General features: G+C 43.8%; 1 long non-coding RNA gene across 1 annotated transcript; it reads left to right on the top strand.

Annotated features, from left to right (window-relative positions):
- The first annotated feature begins 2,010 nt into the window (after positions 1 to 2,010).
- LOC128888184 (uncharacterized) lies at positions 2,011 to 2,801 on the top strand. The gene is made up of 2 exons (XR_008460205.1): positions 2,011 to 2,064; positions 2,146 to 2,801. It is a non-coding gene; the product is annotated as an uncharacterized LOC128888184 (long non-coding RNA).
- The last annotated feature ends 14,105 nt before the right edge of the window (positions 2,802 to 16,906 follow it).

Genomic DNA, 16,906 nt, shown 5'->3' with positions numbered 1-16,906 from the left:
AAATCAAGAGGGGTCAGATCAGGGCTTCTAGGTGTCCCCCCTGGCGGTCGCGGTACCCAGGGCAGGAGTATTGTTATACACTTGCTGGATAGTTGGCGCGTCAGTTTAATTGGTTCCCGCGTAACGGCGACACCTCTATCCTCACGCATCTTCGGTATTGGCCAGGTCAAAAGACGCATTTTTAGTATTGATCGAGGGCAAACGCTACCGAATATATTAGACTAACGGGTTCCTGATCGAAGGATTTTGGAAAAAATTAATTTAAAACAAAGTGACGTACATTTAAAGTTGAAGTTCAATTTTCATTATAAAATTAAGTGATTAAATGAAGAATAAAAAGAAAAGTATATAAGAAAATAAAAAATCCTTCAATCAGGGACCCGTTAGTCTAATATTTATATTATTTTTGTTCTCAGCTGCACCAGTTTGAAGAAATCTTGCTCAGCAAAGCAAAGCAAGTGGCCACCCACGCCATCGCCTGTTATGACGAAATGAATTAACCATTTTTTAAAACAAAAATTCTTTTATAGTTCTTTAAGACATACTTTGTAATATATTTACATTTCATTCATAAAAATTATTATTTAATACCTTACAAAAAATACACACAAGAAAGTGTTCGTTTTCATTTACCTGACTGCAACTAACCCCTTAAAGATACTCCTTCCGGGGAACGTGGCACCCTCCGTCCAAATAATGCTTTGCTCAAAATAGTTTTCGAGCCAGAAGCCACTCACAAAATCTCATTCTGGACGCGTAGTCCCGTGGCAAGAGGCTTTCTACCCGAGTTAGGTGGTAAGGGTGCAAATTATTATTTTGCAAAACCGGGTGAACTAACTGTGATGCGACACATCAACCTGTTAGATAAATAAAGCGTTTTATTTGAGTACTTACAGTCATTTAAACGTCATTTACTTATCATCTTGAATAAATTAATACTGACTTGTTGGGATATTCGCCGCGTACTTGCTCCAGGATCCTCGTTAACAATTTGCAACATGCGGACCCCATTTTGGTTGTGATCATGATTTCTCTCTCGAAGGACGTGTTGACCGGAAATCGAATCTATTTCCCTCAACCGGTGAAATACTTGAAAAAATGTCTGGTGATTGGGATGTCTTCGGCCGGGGAATCGTCTTAGATGCTCGCGGGTGGCACCTCTAGCATTGCCATTCGCAAATCCATACATAAAAATAATATCAGCCAACTTCTTGTTCGAAAACGCAGGCATGGTATTAAGATAGGTAACCGATTATCGAGTGAGCGTAATTTGAAGGTATCGACATTCCGTAAGTAACACGACTCCGTTCTTACCTTCGGCGAGTCTCTTTTCATCTGGAAAATAAGAATTAACGGGACCTTGCGAAACGCTCTGATAACGAATTTCCAATGACGTCGTTTCCAGTCGAAGGGCGAGTGGACTCTCGGGATAGAAATACGGTCTGATCGTGCGTCAAACGAATATATCTCGCGTCACTGGGTTCGATCTCCGTTTTCTTGGAAGCATAATAAGGAACAGCTACTCGGAGGGCGAAAATTCAAGGACTATCGAATCAGTTACTTCATTCTCGAAAGCGAACTGATTCGATGTAATGCAATCGCGACGGAACTATGGACATAATATTGCATAAAAAAATCTGAAGTCAATTTCTCGAGTCTTTTCGCTTATACGAAGATGATATAGATGAACTAAAAGAAACAAATACTATGGATAATCCTATTTGAAAAGCCCGTCGCAAATGACTGGAAAATTAGAGAGCGAACAGAGCTGCAGTTCTTGTCCAAATTGGAGTCCTGATTGGTAAAGTGACTTAGTGGTCGAGTATTTCGTAGCTATTCGTGATATTTTCCTCGTGTTTTCCGACAGTTATTTAACGAACACCCACGCGCATACTAAAAGACTTATTCGATGTATAATTCCATCACTGAGAAGACCGTCGAGCAAAGTAATGAATGTTTAGTAACACGATAATATTTCAAATACAGTGTTTGACTATCAGGGATTGCCATTAAGGCTGCGCAGGAGCTAAACTAGCGCCACCAACGAAGAGCAACGGAGAATAGGTGAACTACGAAACAGTTTTTCGCGTTTTTTATGCACAATAATGAAAACAAACGCATAATGATTATGCATTCTGTAATCAGGGGAAGAAAATCTATCGACATATCAAGAGTTTGTTTCGAAAATTTGCAAAAAAAAAAAATTTGTTCCTTAAAAACATATTTTTATCATATTTTAAAGGTGAAATTGCAGAATCGGGCGTTAGAGTGGCATGCGGAGTGATATAAAGAATATTTTAGAGAAAGAATCGTGAGAAAATATTGCTTCTTCGCTTCAAAAAACTTGATGAGCTTCGTTGCTGTGAAATCTTGATGATTTGTATGGCAATATGGTTGCTCCGTTATCACGCTGTCCACTGCAGCGCTGCTGTCGTCTCTGCTGCGGTTGTTACGCTAGTAGTCTAAGACGCTTTTCATCATGGTTCAGTATCGTAGTAAGTTTAAAAAATGCCCGCGGTCATACATTTTTCTTTTAAGTAAGTGTGTATATGTATATAGAAATTGGTAAAAAACATTATGCACGTGTAAACTAACTTGGATTGATTACAATAGATTGAAAAAATGGTCTTTTGTGATGATGAAAAAAGTAGGTATAGCTAGTATGAACGTAATAAGATAGACAAAAGCATACGCATAATGAAATATAAGTCTTATTGAAAGAGAATAAATGGTAAAAGTGTAGTAGTAAAATGCACCTTTACGATAATTGTAAATGATTGTAATAAATGCTTTGCGAAGTACTGGAATTCTATATTACATCCATAAATATAAATTTAATAATGGAAAATAAGCAATATATCTATATTTTAAATTTAAATTTATATGAAAATATTTATATTTTATTATTTAATGTTTGTATTAATAGTTTTAGCGATAATTTTTCTATCTTTAGATTTAATAAACTTTTATTTTTATTATGGAGTAAGATTAATTTTGACATTTATAATTATTGTTTATCGAGGATTAGAAATTATACGATTAATATCGAGATATTATTTTATGTTTTACACATTATTTTTTTCTTTACCTTTAGTAATATTTATTTTTTATATTATTATATTTTTTAATGCAAAAGTATTTTTTATATTAGAAATAAGGTTAAATAATGATAATTTAAATATATATAAATTTATATTTATTTATATAATATTATCTTTTTTTATTAAAATTCCTATATATTTATTTCATTGTTGGTTATTAAAAGCTCATGTTGAAGTTCCAGTTTACAGTAAGTATGGAGAGGATGAGAGTTAGAGTGATTAACTCACGATTCTTTTTCTAAAATATTCTCTACATCACTCTGCATTCCACTTTAACGCCCGATTTTGCAATTTCGGTCTTGAAACTTTATAAATAATAAAAGTATGGTTTCTTTTTTTCTTATAGAATAAATTTGTTTACAAACACTTTTTCCAAAATCGGGCTTTACAGTGGCATGCGCCAAGGTATAAGGAATATTTTGAAACCAGAATTATTAGAAAATATTGCTTCTTTGCTTCAAAATCCTTGACAAGAATCATGCTAGCCTAATCGTCTTGTCCTCGTTTCTCCTGTAATTGTTGTATCGCCCTCTCTGTCCTTGTCCCGGAGTTTCCTACTTTTTCCGCAACTGTCGCTGAAGTCAACTCGGAGTTTGGCTCTGGGTCCTGCGCACCCTTAATGAAAGAAGTTTTAAATTAGGTTAGAATGGACCATCTCTCCTGTAAAAGATAGCGGTAGCGCCACGTTATACAGGGTGGCTGTATAATTTTTCATGAACTTGGCATCGAGACGCTACCGCGTCTCTAGATTGCTCCAACGTATATGTCGCTTGTATACATTTTGAGGCGATAGCAACGAGTAGAATTAATAACCTTTCCCAAAGAACGACCCACGCGTTGCCCCGTGCAAACATGCAACCCGCGGTCTACAGCCGCCGAATCGCCCGTACTGGTAATATTCCAACAGGGGCACAACGCTCGCGGCAAAAATTGCGTACGTGAGACAACTGCTTACGACATCGTTCGCTACCCGCTTCCTATTTATACCGCCCCCGCCGTACAATGTTTTCTTCTTATCAGTGTCTTATTGTCCCCGTCGCGACTCGCTTTATTAACTTCCCCCCCTACCCCCAGAAAACCAGTCTCGCCGTGTTTAAAGGGTTTCGTCGGCCACGAGAGGGAAAGCAGAGGTGAAATTCCGCGGGGGCATAAAAAGGCTTTTCATGGCCCGTTTTCTGACCGTGGGGACATCATATTTCCTCGTCGACGGTGACGTTCGAGGCGCAAGGATCAAGGGGCCGAGTGCATTAACAAAATAACGTAATAAAATCTGCCCCGCGCTCCCGCCTCCGTCCCCCCTCTGGTCCCTCATTCCCCGGGTTTCTTGTTCTTCCTTTTCTAGGTGGCTGGTCGTAAAATCCGATACATTGTGCGGTCAGCCGTGGCGTATTCGTCACGTCTACGACCGAGGACACGCGATCACCCGAAGGATTGACCCCGCGGAACCTCCGCGACCCAGGGAACCCCCCCGTCCCCGCCGAGGAGTTCCGCGAAGGATCGATTCCACCAGGGGCGAGGTAAACCGTGAACCCTTTCTCGCCACGAACTTTTTACGCCACGATTCGACGGTTTACTAGCTACAGTTTGCTGGACCTGATCCTGCAAATGCAGGATGCGATAGGATGATGGAATGTCTGGATTTTTAGTTGTGTGGGTTAAATTATCTCGAAAGCGTACTTCTACAAGTGTGGCGACAGCGGAGGAAGTTTCTTTTTATTTAGTACGAGGTCTGAGATATTCGAATATTAATCTTGAGGAGGTTCTTGCTATAGTGGATCAAACCTCCATAGTCTAACAACGTAAGTTCCTCTGTTTCCACTTCAACTGATGTCAAGCTAAAAGAATTCTCCCCTAATTCACTCCTCGTTGCTAATCTCCGCAACCTCGCTCCAGTTATTTTCACCAACTGCCACTGGTATTTTCGCGAAAGTCTTCGCCATTAGGAGCCATTCGTGGCTTCGCGAAGAACGTCGAATATCGTTCTTCGATTTCCTCGTGAATCCACGAGCTTTCAGCCGTCGAGTTTCGGATTTCGAGCGCGATTCCGTCGCGATATTGCTGGACTTTACGAGCAGCCATCGGTGCAGTTCAGACAGTTTTTAGGGTCAAACGAATAGCTAATGCAAATACGCCCCCGCGTTATTTCACCTCCCCCTTTCACGGTCCGCCGTTAGTCTGGACTGTCTGGAGACGGGGATCCTCGGTCTCTCTCGTAGGTCCTCCGCTGTCTTTCCAGCTCTCTCGCTTTTGGGAGAGACGCATTACGCGAGATCTTAATGCTCTTCGTTATCAATTAAGACACGGTCGTTGCAATTAATTCCGCGGCCGGTCTGGAAACGAGAAGCGGAAACGGCATCGTCTTAAGGCACCGAGGGTGTTGGCGACCCCCTCCGAAACTCGAGGACGAATATCCTCGACGATATGCAAGCGAATAAACCGACGAGCGTCGCAACGTAACGATCCTGATTAAGAGAGAACGCTCCAGGTTTGATCCATTTCGGTCGACAATGGCGTTATTCTCTATTGCGGCGGTGCTCCGTTTAATGGCGACGCTAGACCAATCGTTAGATCTCCCGAAACTACGTCGATCGTTTCTCTGAATTTTGAGTGGTCGTACGTGGAGAGTCTGTACTTGGTCTCTCGATAAGTATATAAATACACTGAAAAATAGTGGTCTATTTTCAAATACACAACCAAGTTCAATTTTACTTAAAGAATAACCCCTCATGCATACTTCCATACGTGCACCAGTGTCACAGTGGTTGCCTGTTTACAGGAGCTACGAAGCGCGAATCTTCTCAATGATCATCGTCGAGCTGCAAGCCGCTATTCGATTGCCGCAACCCCTGAATCTACAATTCCAAATCAGTCAAAAGTGCGGCCACCCTCGTCACGACTAGCGAGCGAAAGCAATTCCGTCGGGACAACGACGCAACACAACTCGTCAACGTCGATGACTCCGCGAGCGGCAAGATTAATGCAACAGCGCGATCCAGCGTCAGGTAATTAATCTAAAAGTTTCGAACGCGGAATAACCCGTAACATCGGGCAAATAGGGAAAAAACGAAATAACCGCGCGCGCTAGAGAAAGGGACAGACGGATGGTACGGTTTGGTAGTTAGAGCGAGACGGGGAGGGAGTATTTCCCAAACGATGCAGAGGGTTGGCGAGCCAAAATTGAATTAATATGCATACCCGCGTGAGTCCGGTTAGAACGACGGTGATGGAGCGACGAAATCTATCTCCGACGCGCGTCCCGGTGGCCGGAGAACAAACCTGTAATTTGTCAGAGCGGAGGTCTCTAAGCCCAGGCATTATAATTTACGCCTATGCAGAGAGCAAACTAGAAAGGAAGATAGAGAGAGAGGGGGGTCAACAGCCCCGCACAAACGCGCACTCTTGGCCTTACTGCGCGAAATCGATCGGGTCTGGAATATCAGAGAGCAGCTTGGACAAGTATTCATGGCCGACGACGAGTTTCGTCCGAGGTAAACGATGAATTCCTTATGAGGACCATGAATTTAACGCCGAATCAATGGCGAGCTGTTCTGAACACGAAACGACGTCATTCAGCACGGACGCGTTAAATCTTGCCCTGAGAGCCAAGAGCTTTCGGTTTGTTGGATGCAAGTTTCTCTCTGATCTTTCGTGTCTTATAGCTTGGGGGAATGTTCGGGGTAACTTGCTTAGGGAAATGCTTAGAGTGGAGAGCATTTTTGAGGGAACTTGTAAGCAAAGGGCACGATCGAGACGTCTGATGCTCTTATTGTTCGTTTAACATATTTTTACTACCGACGTCTGTACTCCAATTTCCCTAGGAGTTCATTTTTTGAATCGAGTCGTTCGCTACACCAACAACCAAAGCATTCCCTCGCTTAAAAAATCCAATAAACGTTACTTATATTTTACAGGAAATATTAAATGAAATATTTTACAGGATTAAACACGATGAGCAAAGCTTTTGCAATATTCTATATCACCCTGGGTTTTTTAAATTAAAATCGATAAGTGCAAATACGAGTCTACTCGTGACCGGTCAACAATGTCTTAACTCCATCTTAAAATCATTTATCTTAGTCGCTTTCGTCTTCTTCTTTCAGCCAACGTCTACCGAAAGACCCTAAAGCTTGGAGCTCGCTTCTCGTGGCTTCGCCACCACAATAGTCACCACTCTGCACGGGACTCGTGGAGAGAACTTCTTGTTAATCTTATTACACCGCCCCCACGAAAAACAGAATTCGCGACGAATCGTTAAATCGTACCATCCGCGGGCCGGGAGGATTTGTCATGTTTCTTCGCGTATCCACTCGGACTTTTTCTTAAACTCCGCGGAAAAGGAACACTCCGAGCGTTCAGGGGCGGAGACAAGCCTCGAAGTGGTCGCGAACTCGTAGACGATCGGGCGCATCCGTTAAATTACAATAGGAAACGTCGTCGCGAGCACGTTAGACTGTTTTCCGCCGCATATGTGGAGAGAGGAAGCTGGCATCATAAGTTATCCCGTGGAGGGACTCGTGACGTCTCCGCGAGCTGAGTCCATATTTCACGCTTTTGTTCGATTCCGTCGGGCATTATTTTAGGATACGTCGGAGAAATGCTTTCTGGATCGCGGTTTACCGATTCTCTTGCTACGTCCTTTCGCTTTTCTCCTCTCCAGCGGGCCGATATAACCGTGGGGAGAGAAATATGTCGAGCTTCCTGGCCAGGCCTCGCGAGGGCTTCTAATGCAACCCCCTCCGTTCGAGGCACAATTTCGTCCTGTACTATCGACACTCGACGTTGTTTGCCCTTTTTCCGTGGCCTGGTCGGGACAAATAATGTCCGTCCGACGACTCCGGCGAGAAGCGGTTAATTCCAAAGTATACACACGGAAACGCCCGATCCTTCGTGCGGAAAGAAAACGGGATAATCCGTTTCCTCGCGAGACGCTGCGCAAACATCGTGATTTTTATTGGAACCGAACCAGGGAATTGGAATCCTCTCCGTTATTAATGTATTATCGTGAAACAGCATTGGACAACGTGGCCAAGATAGAGGGAAATCGTTGGTTACGGAGATTTGTGAAATTTTTGATTTCGTAGGGTTGAGAAGTTAAGATTTCGAGCGTTGATATTGGCAACTTAGCACTGTACATATACCTATCCTTACCATAAGGAGTCATTTGACTATATTTCAGTTTTATTTAGCTATAGAGAATTCATTTTGAAAAAGGTCATTCGATGCCACTTGGTACGTTCAATGTTAACACTAAATCAAATTTTTCAAATTCTTGTATACATTTCTTATATGCTACATACGAATTATATACAATTCTTTCATGCATTATTAAATCTAATTCCACGTAAAATATTTTCCATTTAATCGAAAAAAGTGTCTCTAAGACTAGTCATTCGTCCCATCACCACAAAAATAGTTACATATCGCGCTTAAAATTCTCTCAATTCATCTGCAATCGACTTTTCCGAATATAGTCCGCTAATAAACCTCGAATACCCCAAAAAGAACACGTTTATCAACTTTCAAAGACAACATTCGTATAAACAAAAAAGAAACATTTTTCACTTTCCGGCAGATGTCCCATCAAAGCTTTGCATAGCCTCCGAAAAATGAACACACGGGGTCGCGGTTATCAGGATCCACGGGGTGGTCCTTGCGGCGAGAGAAACGGTTCAAATATCGGCTTTCATACGCAATAAACTCTGCCAAAAAATGCTCAGGCGTCGCGGCACACGATACACAGCCGGCGGAAAAATAATATCCGCGTCTATGTTCGACGTCCCGAAAACGACGCGGCCTTACGTCCCAATGGCTCTAACGTTGTTTCCCCGTCCAAGATTTGCCTGAAATTTGCTCCGGTGCCGGTACCAGAAGCCCATAAATATGTAATACCTCGCATATCGTACGGTTCGCTTTTCCCTTCGCCCAGTTTCTCTTTCTCTATACGCTCGCAACCCTCCCCCGCCCGGCCCCACGCGCTCGCTGTGACTCCACGCAACCCCTTACGTGTTTTTGCGGGGCCGTGGTAGCTCGCGGCAATATAAGGGGAAACACGGTAAATCATTTGTCCCGAAAGAAAACACAATGCAATATCCCAGACGTCCCGGTCGAGACGCCATCGCGTACGCTCTTCCTTCCTCCCTTGGCTCGCGTCGTCTGCGCGTCTCCGTCTTCCTTCGTTGTTCCTCTTCTTGCGCGATCAAGGCGTCTCCGTCGTTTTTTTTTTTCGAGGAACGGGGGTCGCGCGAGTCATAAGTCAACCCCTTATATCGCCGAAAATACTTTAAAGTGCCACACGCTCTTATAAGCCTATGCTCCACCGAGGAGACGCTGTTTTGGCTGTTACTGGTAGAGGGAAGGGAATGAAAGGAGGACCTAGACATGTTTTATCGCCGCTGTTAAACGGCCGACAAGAATGACACGCGGCCGGCACTTCTCGACGATTTCGAACGACGAGGTGTCGTTAAAATCATCGTGGTCCCCCGTTCCGGTCGAACGGGATAACCCAGTCCGGGTGATTTATGATACTTTGGGTGGTGGACGAACCTGGTGCGATTACTTCTTTCGTGCAACGCGATTTTGGGCAACGCGGAATTTTTTATCTCGGTATATATTCATGTCTATTTTTTCCGAACTGGACGATCGACAACGCAGTCAATTGGTATCAACACATTCGCGACCAGTAGATATTTTACATTTCTAATATCGATTACTGACGAGAATAACAAAATTCTGAAGCTAGACATCACAAATTTGTATCGTTAAGGGGAAGATACAAATTACAAAATATGTTTTGAAATGTCGATGTTGTGAATATGTAGTGTATAAAAAAAAAAGATTTTCGTAATTTTTTTATAACCAGGAATAGAATTTGAAAAAATTGATAAAGCATCGAAGGCTGTCGAGGTTCTGTGGGTCAACCCTTTAGAGTACGAATACATGCATTATTCTTTGTAGTTTCTAAATTTTAGTGAGACTTATATAGCTATACATCTAGTAACTTTGGAGACTATTTCTGTAGCAGTGATTTCTAAATTCATTTCCAGCTTCTCGAATTGAACTTCCTCGACCTGCTAACCTTCACAGTCGTCCCGAACTACGTGTAGCAATTTTATCTTATTATAATAATTCGAGTAAGGACTAAAGCCTTGCGCATTCATCAAAATTTCCGTAAAAATTCTCCATAATCCAACAAGGCGACTAAACTCCTAACAGCCTTAGAAATTCGATTCTAGTCTCCCCAATTCTAGTTTCTCGATCTGTCCACGCTCGTAACGACTCCCTCGTTTCCCTGGGACCAGCATCCGACCATATTCGGCTGATAAAAATTTGTCTCGCCGCGGGTGGGAGCGGCATTCATGCCTTCCCGCCGAAGTGATGTATCGAGGGTAGATCTCGGAAATTACAGTTACGTCGGCGGTTCGAGGCAGGACATTGTTTTCCGGTTTCCCTCGACGGCGTTCGCGAAGAAGTGGCTCTGCTCAATATTCAATAATTCTAGTCGTCGCGCGATATCCACCCCGAGGGTCGCTTGCTGACCCACGACCAGCGATCGCATGAAATATAACCGTAACGAATCGGAAGTTGAATCGCCGTCGCGTTCCGGTGGCCGCCGCGAAATGGAGGTTAACTTCTTCCGGTTTTTACGAAGACTCAATATCTCACGTTGACGACGCCATTAACGGCGATTTCTATGGGGCTGGACTGCCTGTTCGATTATTCTTACGCTCGACGAACAAAGGAACGGTAATTGTCGGAGCTCGTGATGGCCCCATCGCCTATAAGACGCTGGCAGCCTTTGATGGGAAATGAATAATGTCGTATCGCTGCCGGTACTCTGCGTAATTACTACCAGTAGCTCGTTATTTCCTCCGAGTTTGGCTCGTAGAATTCTCTATGAGCTCTCCTATCGCTGCCAGACTTCCCCGCGAGTTAACTTTCTTGCAACGGCGAATGTAAATTCCCGCGTCACGCGATACTCGTGTACCGTAGTACGAACACTGCGGTTAACGTCGGTTCCATCTTGGAATTGCGTCTAAAGTTATTAAATTGGGATGGAACGTTCATTTAAGATTTTTGAACGATGCAGAGATTGACAGAATTACTGAAAAAGACAGCCTCTATATAGAGAATAAATTTTCTTGGGAACTCGAGCAGCTGGTTCTCGTTTAATACTAAACTTACCACGACTGGTCAAGTGATTAATTTTCAAACTTTTGTCAGTCAGTCCCATAAGTATACCCTCTGTATCTATTGCAGAAATTTGTCTAATTTAAATAATAGGCTTTATGTTTCCAAATCAATTTTCTATTATAAATGTGTACATGAATAAACTTCATACATGTACGTATTTAGTTTCAAATTTATTTGCAAACATGAAGTATTCATTTAAACTAGACTTTCTTTAATAATTATAGAGGGTACGAATACTTATGGGACTGTATAATTGATTCAAGAGCTACCGAATGCAATACCACGTGAAATATTCTTGCCCCTAAAGTGTCTTTAAGACTAGTCACTTTATCGATCACGATATAAAAGGGTACAAATATAATCTCGGTGGGTTTATCGTTAACTAGCTGTTGGATAATAAATAGATCGGGACATTTTTTAAATTACAGCCTGTAGTGTCTAAACATAGGTCCTAGTAGCCTCCTACTGCATTCATATATATATCTTCCTCTATTATATTTCTTTTAAGTCATCACTAAATCTCACTAAAATTTGGAAACTACAAAGATTAATCGGTGCATTCGTGCTGTGAAGACTTAACCCATAGAAACTGCTCGAATTGCCAAGAACAGCCATTGTTCATCGACGATCTCTCAAGCATCTTCCAACTCATGGAAATGTCTCTTTCGCCTCAAAGAGCTCCCAGCACCCAAAAGACTCCGCGTTTTCATTCAAAGTCTTCCCCGGGCCGACTTCTTAATTCATCCCCGACGTTTAGAGCCGCAAACAGGGCAACCCTCCGCTCGTTCCGCCACGCAGTCGTTGGAATTAGATTCGTGGCTCGAAAAGGCTTCGAGGAGATCGGAAGCGTAGGCAGCCAGCGTCTCTCGGTGTCGTTTCACTCGAGCGACCGAGTAATTTTCGATTGCCAAGGCGAAACGACGGATGAATAAGTAAGAAGATATCGAGCCTGGAGCGGTTTACGTTCACTTTGTAGTTTGGACCGACTATCTCCGTCTCCGTGGATGCGTGGCTGCCACGAAAGGGGTTCTCCGCTGGGCGAGGGGGGCAAAGGGGACGTCGCTGGATACACTGGCGCGGGATTTCGCGAGCAATTACGTGATTAAGACGCCTCCGGCTGTGCTTGGGGTCTACTAAGTACGTACTTAGGTCTGATCCGTTACCGTGCTAACTGGCTGCCTCTTCTATTGCTCCGTTCCATCGTGTTTTCTCCCTTTCCGTCGCCTCTGTTTCCCTTCCTCTGTCTGCGCAACGCCGCGGCGGAGGCCTCGTCCTCTTCTTCTCGACGTCCTCGCGGAAAGCTGCGTTCCAGCCGCTGGCTTTGCCGACAGCGGCGAGGGTTTCAGTTTACCGGAAATTAACTAAATAATTCAGGCAATGGCTGGCTCGCGGTTCGGCGTTTCACCGTTCTTGGCCGCTCGCGAACTACCGCATCACCCGAATGGAAATTGAAAAAGACGGATTTCAAGGCGGATTTTAACATAGAGGGTTTCGAAATTGCCGATCGCTGTGAATTTCTAGGTGGAACACTGTTAGGGATATTTTAATCGTTTGAGTGCCGGAGGAAATTTTCATACATATCCGAGAAATGTCAGACAATTTTAAGCAAAGACGCATGATTGTAAACAAAAATGTATATATCGGTCAATTTTATTTTAAGGTTCATGAAATTTGAAATAAAATTAAAATGAATAAATCTATGTGTATTAGATATCGACGTTATTTTCGTAAAGCAAAATTGATTGTTTAATGAGTGAACGATATATCGCTCCTTAGCACTCAAAGGGTTAATAGACTGGATTTAGGGTGTAAGGAGGTAGGCTTGGAATGAAGAAGAATTTTTGGTTTCTTCACTTTTATATACTGTAGTACAGCTCGTCTCACAAATTTTCGAAACCTCGAAAATATAAAGGTTTCTTAAAGTTAGATAGTCCGGCTGAGGTTAAAACTATTCTTAAAAGAAAACGCGGATAATTGCGATAGTTTTGGCGTTTGATGGACCACTAGACCGTACCGGACTATTGGCATCTCTCGAGGGGATGTTAAAGAATAGAGAGTCTAGAATGGAATACGATAACGTGATAACAAGAACTATGTATAAACTTATTACTTTACAATCCATTTGTAAATACACTTGGTCATGTGCAACGAAAACAACGAAACCCAAACACGAAACTTGACAAAATGGCGGTCATAGCAGTGCGTATGTTCTCCCGCTTTATAGTTCTCGCGAAGGAAGTCCACCTCGCGTTAGATATTCATTAGGAAGGACGGACGAAGCCCGTTTCCCATCTCCGACGGGAAAGATGGGGTCGAGATGGGAGTAAAAAGACAATAATTACTCGGTCCGTGGGTTTAAAAACATTTTACGATGCTCTTAATTAACCCTGGAAATCAGAAATCGTCAGTCGTGTCCGCGCGACGCGAGTGTTACCCTCGTGGCACGCGTTTAATAAAACACCTTCGTTAATTATTGCTGCGCCTCGTTTCGGTTGTTCCAGCCGCGGTTTTATGCCCGCGACACCGTAATGCACTTGTTATTTCCCTCTGTGCGAGAGCTTTCACGCTGATTCGGCCATTTTCCGCGTAGAGCAACGTCGTAAAGAGCGGATCAGCTTAATGCACGAGATTGTCGTGTCGTTATGAAACGTGTGTCTATTGCGAGGCGAATGATGCCCTTATTTTTTTAATTTGAGGTACGTAGAAAAATAACGATGTTCAGGTTGAGGGTTCATTCAAAAAATCATATATGATCTTCGTGTCTCTGTTAAGAATTCGAGGTAGCCAAGGAGGGGTGATAAATGATACGTTCTCCTTCGATGGAACGTTTGCACGTAATTGTACATGCATTAGTTGATTGGATACTCCACCCTGTATATGATCCGTTCACTGCATAAATCGATTAACTAAATTTTTTGAAAAATCTTCAATTTAAGTGTCAAAGCACTTGGTACAGTCAACTTTTTGTATTTATAACATCCTGCGCCAAAATAGTTTCTTCCTCGTCGTACCGTCACAGAGATACGTATACAATGTTTATACAGTCGTTATCCTCATCACCACGGTTATTATTATTATCACTGTCCCCGTGGAGAGCGTCAAAAACTTCTCCGCATTTGCATAATACACGAATCGCGTGCAATTCCGTAACAGTCGAAAAAAGAGGGATCGAGAAATTAACTTCTCCTTACCGCGCACGCGAAGAGCGTTTAATAAAAAGCCTGGGAGTGAGGGAAGGGGCACTCGACGAGCATAATCTCGTCGAAAACCTTCGGGTGGACAGATAACTATAAAGCGTACCGGGTATCAACGAAGGAATCGCAATTCCGCCCCCTTTCTTCCAACGATTTCGGTGAGTTGAACCACTCCAAGCGCCTAAGGGGTATATGACGCGTGGCATGGTGTGAACGAGGCCTCATTTGAATCCGAATGGAGACGATTTTCGCAGAAGAGGTTGTCAGTGAAATGGCAGGCCGCTACGGGGACGAGGAAGGGACCAACGATGGACGAAGCGCGAGATAGAAACGATTCGTTCCACTTTCAGGAGCAACGACGATACCAGCGATATGTCACCGACAGATATTCCCGCTGGTATTCCAGAGAGTGCGAACTATCGACCGGAAGCTCATGTATTTCCGTTTCTATATTGCATCGGGGCTCGGTTGAATTCCCTTTCACCCATCCGTTGCCCTCCACCCACTTCTCGCGGTCCTCGTTCCTCTTTTCACCGCGTTTCACGGAAACGCTGATTTCGCCATTTATAAGCGACGCGTTAAAACGATTGCAAGCGCGCATCCCCCTTTTCTCGGATTTTCCTCGGCGCTGAAAAGTCACCTCGGAGTAGGAATTCACGCGTTTGAAAAGGACATCCAACGTCTCTCGGTAAAGGACGCTGATGAGAAGATGAGACCCGTGGGGTCGCGGGGTCGAAGGAAGAACTCGCGATTCGCGGACCACCGTGAGCGGTAATTCGGTGGCTGTGCAGCAAATGGGGATGCAGTTAAAGGATTCGGCATTTGGGAAGGTGAGATTATTAAGTTATTCAGGGTATCAAGGGGATGGAATAGCCTGAAGGTCAAAGCGGGCAAATTTCAGATTTCCTATAGTAAAGAAGAACGAAACCGAGGGTCGAAATATTTATTACTAGACTGCGGATTTTTATGCAAAATAAAAAATCTTCGCGAACGTGTCTACAAAAATTGAAGCTGAATAGGAATTCATTTTATTCTGTAAATATTGTAACGTGGATTTCACTTTCAATTTTTTTTATATTCTTGCATATTGTTTGCATTCTGTTGGGGCTTGCATATTCTTTCCTATAAATGCATAAAGATCCGCAGTCTATTTATTACTCTAAAGAATAATGCTTGGATCAACTACCCACGCTACTCATTTAGTAAATCTTTCTCGATGAAAATGGGAAGATGAACACACGTAATTGAATCGTCCTGAACCAAAACATACGATCAAAATCTGCGAGGGTATAGGAATACGTTACTTGCACTCCTGTGCAACATGGCGTTCCAAAAAAAGAAAGTGAACCACGTGGTCAAGGCACCGTGACCAATTTTTGCGAATGGGACACTCGTGCCTCCCAAAGCCCATCTTCTCGTCGATGCTCGAAGGATATTTGATGGAGACTGTTGGACGAAACTCATCTTCGAGGCTGTTTCATTTCATCGGCTTACATTATCGTTCCGCCGGGAGCGAGGACAGTCAGGATTAAGTCGCCAGGACTCCTCGGGAAGAAAAGCAACAGCCTCGAAGCGCCACTCCGAACGCCGCTGTTCGACTATTAGCACTCCGCGTCTTCCCCCTTCTCGCTGCGGGGGTTATTATCCTGCCGATTTCATAACATCCTTCGAAGCGACGTTTCCTCCGTCTCTCCACCCCCTGTCGACCCCCGCCTTCTTCCGGGACACCAAGCCGACACTCCGCACTCCATTAAAGTAATGAAGACACCGAGGACGATTCCCGTCTCTCTCCTTTCGCCGCGCGACGCTTCGGGATCCAAAGGGTTTCCTTCCAAGGAATTTATTCCGCGTCGGGGGCTGTTAAACTCAAAACAAACCCGGACCAACTCCTCGCCCCTCTCCGTCCGACGCCTAACCCTTTCTCATTTTCCGTGGCCCGCGTCTTCGCCTTATCCGCGCCTTATTCGTCGCGGTGCTTATCGTCGTAGTCGGCGACGGCCGCCTCGTCACGGTGCGAAGGACTTTATCGTTTCGCCTGCTTTGCATCCCGAACATTAAGCCCCGACGACGACGGGGTATTATTCTTAAACTGCGACGCTCGCGGCTCTTCGCGTTCCTCGATTACCCTCTAATTCTAATTTGACGTTACCCCGAAACCCCTCCGCCAGTCGTACTTTCGGGGTTTCATAAAAACACGCGACGCGGCTTTTGTCGACCCGGGTAATTCCTTCCGACGCGGAGCAGAAAATGGGCCCCTGGATAATGGCCGCCACGCTCTTTCGGTGCTTGTAATTACTTTGGCGAGAGCTTCGTCGAGTGACTTAAATTTTCAGAGATGGACCCAGGGAGCTTTGTTAATTTGGGTTCGGTTTGGTTTGAGGTATTGGTCTTTAGGTAATTGTCATCAGTGTTTGGTGTGTT

Source organism: Hylaeus anthracinus, unplaced genomic scaffold (assembly GCF_026225885.1).
Source record: "Hylaeus anthracinus isolate JK02 unplaced genomic scaffold, UHH_iyHylAnth1.0_haploid 11989, whole genome shotgun sequence".
Classification (NCBI taxonomy): domain Eukaryota; kingdom Metazoa; phylum Arthropoda; class Insecta; order Hymenoptera; family Colletidae; genus Hylaeus; species Hylaeus anthracinus.
The sequence above is the reverse complement of the archived record's forward strand: the minus strand, read 5'-3'. Positions and strand labels throughout refer to the sequence as shown.